Source organism: Tachyglossus aculeatus, chromosome 11 (assembly GCF_015852505.1).
Source record: "Tachyglossus aculeatus isolate mTacAcu1 chromosome 11, mTacAcu1.pri, whole genome shotgun sequence".
NCBI classification, from domain to species: domain Eukaryota; kingdom Metazoa; phylum Chordata; class Mammalia; order Monotremata; family Tachyglossidae; genus Tachyglossus; species Tachyglossus aculeatus.
In genome coordinates, this window is record NC_052076.1 from 6,644,268 (window position 1) to 6,650,267 (window position 6,000).

The following is a 6,000-nucleotide window of genomic DNA, read 5'->3' on the forward strand; positions in this document are numbered from 1 at the left end:
GGAGAGAAGACAAAGACAAAGGGAAATGGGGGAGAGAAGGTAGAGTCAGAGGCAGAGAGAGAGAAGACAAAGTCACAGAGAGAAAGAGGGGGAGAAAGAGAGAGAGAATGAGAGGGAGAGAGAGAAAGAGAAGATAGAGATGTGGGGGGGAAGAGAAGACAGGAAAAGAGACGGAGATGGACGTAGAGAAGACAGAGACAGACAGAGACAGAAGAAGAGAGAGAGAGAGAGAGAGAGAGAGAGAGAGAGAGAGAGAGAGAGAGAGAGAGAAGACAGGCATAGAAAAAGTGGGAGAGGAAGACAAAGAGAGACAGAGGGGGAGAGAAAGAAGACTGACAGAGAGATAGGGACAGAAAAGACAGAGAGAAAGAGAGAGATAGGGGAGAGAAAGAAGACAGAGACACAGACAGAAAGAAGGGGAGGGAGAAAACAGTAAAAGAAAAGGAGGCAAAGGGTCAGCATGGAGACAGAGAAGACAGAGAAGAAAAAGAATCAGATAGGGGGGGAGAGAGAGATAGAGACAGGGAGAGGGAAAGAGAGAGAGAGATTACCAATATTTCTTCCTCTCTTTTTCTCTGGAATTCTCTGTCTGTCCCAGGGTTCACTATTCCAAAACAAAACTAACTCCCCAAAGCAGAACCAGAAAAGCAAGACTCTTCCCACCCAAACTCTATCCTCTCTCAGACTTTCCCATCACTGTAGATGGCACCACCATCCTTCCCATCTCACAAGCCCTTAACCTTGGTGTCATCCTTGACTCCACTCTCTCATTCAATCCACATATTCAACCCGTCACCAAATCCTTTCGGTCCCACCTTCACAACTTCACTAAAATCGACCCTTTCCTCTCCATCCAAACTGCTACCACATTAATACAATCACTCATCCTAACCCACCTAGATTACAGCACACCCTCCTTTCTGACTTTCCAAACTCCTGCCTCTCCCCACTGCAATCCATATTTCACTCTGCTGCCCAGATCATCATGGCTCAGTGGAAAGAGTACAGGCTTTGGAGTCAGAGGTCGTGGGTTCAAATCCTGGCTCCACCACTTGTCAGCTGTGTGACTTTGGGCAAGTCACTTAACTTCTCTGGGCCTCAGTTCCCTCATCTGTAAAATGGGGATTAAGACTGTGATTACCTCGTATCTACCTCAGTGCTTAGAACAGTGCTTGGCACATAGTAAATGCTTAACAAATGCCAATATTATTATTATTATTATTATTATTATTATTATTATTATTATTATTATTATCAGCCTTCTACAGCAACATTCAGGACATGTCACTCCCTGTGATAAAAATCCCAGCAGTTGCCTGTCAACCTCTGAATCAAACAAAAACTCCTTACCATTGGCTTTAAAGCAGTCCATCATCTCACCCCCTCCTACCTCACCTCACTTCTCTCCTTCTGCAACCCAGCCAGCACACTTAGCGCCTCTTTTACTAACCTTCTCACTGTGCCTCAATCGCACCTGTCTTGCTGCCGACCCCTGGACCAAGTCCTACCTCTGGCCTGGAATGCCCTCCCTCCTCAAATCTACCAATTACTCTTCCCCCTTCAAAGCCTTACTGAAGGCACACCTTCTCCAAGAGGCCTTCCCAGACTAAGCCCCATTTTTCCTCATCTCCCACTCCCTTCTGTGTCACCCTGACATGTTCCCTTTGCTCTTCTCCCCTCTCCCCATCCCGCAGCACTTATGTATATATCTGTAATTTTATTTATTTATGTTGATGTCTGTTTGTATTGGTGTCTGTCTCCCCCCTGTAGACTGTGAGCTCCTTGTGGCAGGGATTGCCCTTCTTTACTGCTGTATTAGAACAGTGCTCTGCACACAGCAAATGCTCAATAAATACCACTGAATGAATTGAATGAATGAGACATCTCAAAAAAGACCATTATGTTTGGGAATGCTCTGAGGTGGGGACAAAAATGTCCTCCTAGGGGGCAGAACCTGGACCGTCTCATCTTTGCTTGGCAACAAGCTCAGGGTGATGGGGATGAAGGAGGAGACAGAAAGACAAGGGCTACAGATTTCCACTGGAAATTCAGTGTTCTTTCTCAGATACTTCCACTAGACAGCTTCACCAGGAAGAAAGACCTCCAAAGAGAAGCAACTTTAAGTTTCCATATAAAATCACAGGAGCTGCCTTTGTAATAGTAGGAATAGTATTTACTAAGTGCTTACTGTGGGTAGAACACCATACTAAGTGCTGGGAAAGAATAAACACATGGTCTCTATCCCTCAGGGAGACTCACTATGTGCCTATAAATGTATCTTCTCCCCTTCCCAGCCTCCTTCTGCCTCTCCTCCACAACTCACCACTGATCAGAAAGGAATGGGGTCTAGTGGAAAGACCCAGGTGAAGTTAATGACATCTCCTGCTGTGTGATGTCAAGAAAGTTGCTTACCTTCTCTAGGCAATGAGGTGTGTCCCTACCTCACAAACAGGGATGCTCCGAGGATCAGTGATGTGAACCTGAAGAGAGGAAAGAATGGCCCAGGCAGAGGTGAGGCAGTACTCATTTATAATGTAGCCAGGCCAGGGCCACTGGGTGAGCGAGTCCCAACCCTGCTCTTGGGGCTGTTATTCTTCCTCCCCCAAGAGCAAGAGGTGGCCCATCTTTTTACTGCCCCCAGCAGCAAGGTGTGCCTCGTTCTTGTGATCTGTCCACTTAAAATCCCATCTGTCACGGTCTCAGTTTATAAATCAGCAGAGCCAGGGAGACTGCTCTGAGCCTGCGCTCTCCTCCAGTGCTCCCATCTGATCCCTTGCAAACAAGGAAAGCAGCCAGGACAAGCCAGCCTCCCCACCGCAGACCCCAGACAGGAAAGAAATCAGGCTGCGGCAGAAAGTCAATGTTCTGGAAACTGACCTCCTACCCCTTCCTTCAGCCTTGAGCTTCACTCTCCTAGTGACCTGATCTATTCCTGTTCTCCCTGGGATGGGGGTGGGTGGAGGGGGGCAGCAGGTGACCGTGGGATTAGGGGAGGGAAGAATGTCTCAGGTTATTTGAGAGCTGGTAGTCTGCTTTAAATGAGGAAATGGATGGGCTTTCCTCCAGCTGGGCTACACAATCAATAAACAGTAGTGTTTAACAGAGCACTATATTCGATCCTTGGTACTGGTCCACTCTCCATCTGGTCTTTCTCCACTCAATCCTCTGGGCACTCTGGCTGCCCTTGGATGAGATTGAGTTGGAAACTGTGACCCCACCATCCCCATCTCCCATCTCTTACTTGTCTGGATTAAACTGAACTCCCCTTCTTCCTGGTATTCATTCATTCAATCATATTTATTGAGCACTTACTGTGTACAGAGCACTGTACTAAGTGCTTGGGAAGTACAAGTTGGCAACATATAGAGACAGTCCCTACCCAGCAGTGGGCTCATGGTATGCATTGTCTGTAAAAATCCACCACTTGCCTCCTGTGTGATTTGGGACAAGTCACTTCACTTTTCTGTGCCTCAGTTACCTCATCTCTAAAATGGGAATTGAGACTGTGAGCCCCATGTGGGACAGGGACCATGACCAACTCAATTTGCTTGTATCCACCCCACCATTTAGTAAAGTGCTTGGTACATAGTAAGCATTTAACAAATACCATCCATTATTTTTGGGAGACTACAGCAGAGTAAAGGAAATATGATCCCTGCCCTCAAGGAGTTTACAGCCTACCATGAGCTTGGAAGTTTAGGAGAGAATGAGTTGTCAAGATCCCTACTTCCAAGGAGCTTACAGTCTAGCCAGGGCTGGGGTGACTGCACAGACTACCTCAGACACGGAGCTCTACTTCAACGTGGTCTTACAGAGAGTTATTGCTTGAACTTTCAATCACAGGCTGATCCAATCCCTTTCATCAATTTTCACCCCTCCCATTCATTCATTCATTCAGTCATTCATTCATTCATTCATTCATTCATTCGATTGCATTTATTGAGCACTTACTGTGCACAGGGCACTGTACAAAGCGCTTGGGAAGTACAAGTTGGCAACATATAGCGATGGTCCCTACCCAGCAGCGGGATCACAGTCTAGAAGGGCGAGACAGACAACAAAACAAAACATATAAACAAAATAAAATAAATAGAATAGTAAATATGTACAAGTAAAATAGAGTAATAAATCTGTACAAACATATATACAGGTGCTGTGGGGAGGGGAAGGAGGTAAGGCGTGGGGGATGGAGGGGGAAAGGAAGGAAGGGGCTTAGTCTGGGAAGGCCTCCTGGAGGAAGTGAGCTCTCAGTAAGGCTTTGAAGGGAGGAAGAGAGCTAGCTTGACGGATGTGCGAAAGGAGGGCATTCCAGGCCAGGGGGAGGACGTGGGCCGGGGGTCGACGGTGGGACAGGTGAGAATGAGGCACAGTGAGGAAGTTAGCAGCAGAGGAGCCAAGGGTGTGGGCTGGGCTGTAGAAGGAGAGAAGGGGGGGGGGGGGCGAGGTGATGGAGAGCCTTGAAGTCGAGAGTGAGGAGTTTTTGCCTGATGCATAGGTTGATTGGTAGCTACTGGAGATTTTTGAGGAGGGGAGTAACATGCCCAGAGCGTTTCTGCACAAAGATGATCTGGGCAGCAGCGTGAAGTATAGATTGAAGTGGGGAGAGACAGGAGGATGGGAGATCAGAGAGGAGACTGATGCAGTAATCCATTGGTGATAGGATGAGAGATTGAACCATCAGGGTAGCAGTTTGGATGGAGAGGAAAGGGCGGATCTTAGCGATGTTGCAGAGGTGAGACCGACAGGTTTTGGTGACGGATTGGATGTGAGGGGTGGACAAGAGAGCAGAGTCCAGGATGACACCAAGGTTGTGGGCATGTGAGACGGGAAGGATGGTACTGCCATCAACAGTGATGGGAAAGTCAGAGAGAGGGCAGGGTTTGGGAGGGAAGATAAGGAGTTCAGTCTTGGACATATTGAGTTTTAGATGGTGGACAGACATCCAGATGGAGATGTCTTGAAGGCAGGAGGAGACACGAGCCTGAAGGGAGGGAGAGAGAGCAGGGGCAGAGATATAGATTTGGGTGTCATCAGCGTAGAGATGATAGTTGAAGTCATCGGAGCAAATGAGTTCACCAAGGGAGTGAGTGTAAATAGAGAACAGAAGGGGACCAAGAACTGACCCTTGAGGAACCCCTACAGTAAGGGGATGGGAGGGGTAGGAGGAGCCCGCAAAGGAGACTGAGAATGAGCGGCCAGAGAGATAAGAGGAGAACCAGGAGAGGACAGAGACTGTGAAGCCAAGGTTGGATAATGTGTTGAGGAGAAGGGGGTGGGCCACAGTGTCAAAGGCAGCTGAGAGGTCAAGGAGGATTGGGATAGCATAGGAGCCATTGGATTTGGCAACCAGGAGGTGATTGGTGACCTTTGAGAGGGCAGTTTCCGTGGAATGTAGGGGATGGAAGCCAGATTGGAGGGGGTCGAGGAGAGAGTTGGCGTTGAGGAATTTGAGGCAGCACGTGTAGACAACTTGTTCAAGAAGTTTGGAAAGGAATGGTAGGAGGGAGATAGGGTGACAACTAGAAGGGGAGGTGGGGTCAAGAGAGGGTTTTTTTTTAGGAGGGGGGAGATGTGGGCATGTTTGAAGTGAGAGAGATCCCATCCCATCCAAGGAAACTGCATTTGGGAGTTTCCTTCATTGTCATTTATTATCATCATAATCATCATCATATTTAAGTGCTTACTATGTGCAAGCAATGCTCTAAGCCCTAGGGTAGATACAAGTTAATCAGGTTGGACATGGTCTCTGTCCCAAAAGGGGCTCCACAATCCAAATAGGAGGGAGAACAGGTTTTGAATCCTCATTTTTTACAATTGAGGAAACTGAGGCTTAGAAAAGTTAAGTGATTTACCCAAGGTCACACAACAGACATGTGGCAGCACCTGCATTAGAACACAGGTCTTCTGACTCCCATGTTCGTGCTTTTTCCGCTAGGAAACATTGCTTCTCAGTTGCAAGTGTTGAAATGGTGGGGAATAGATACAGAGACCCCAGGCTAC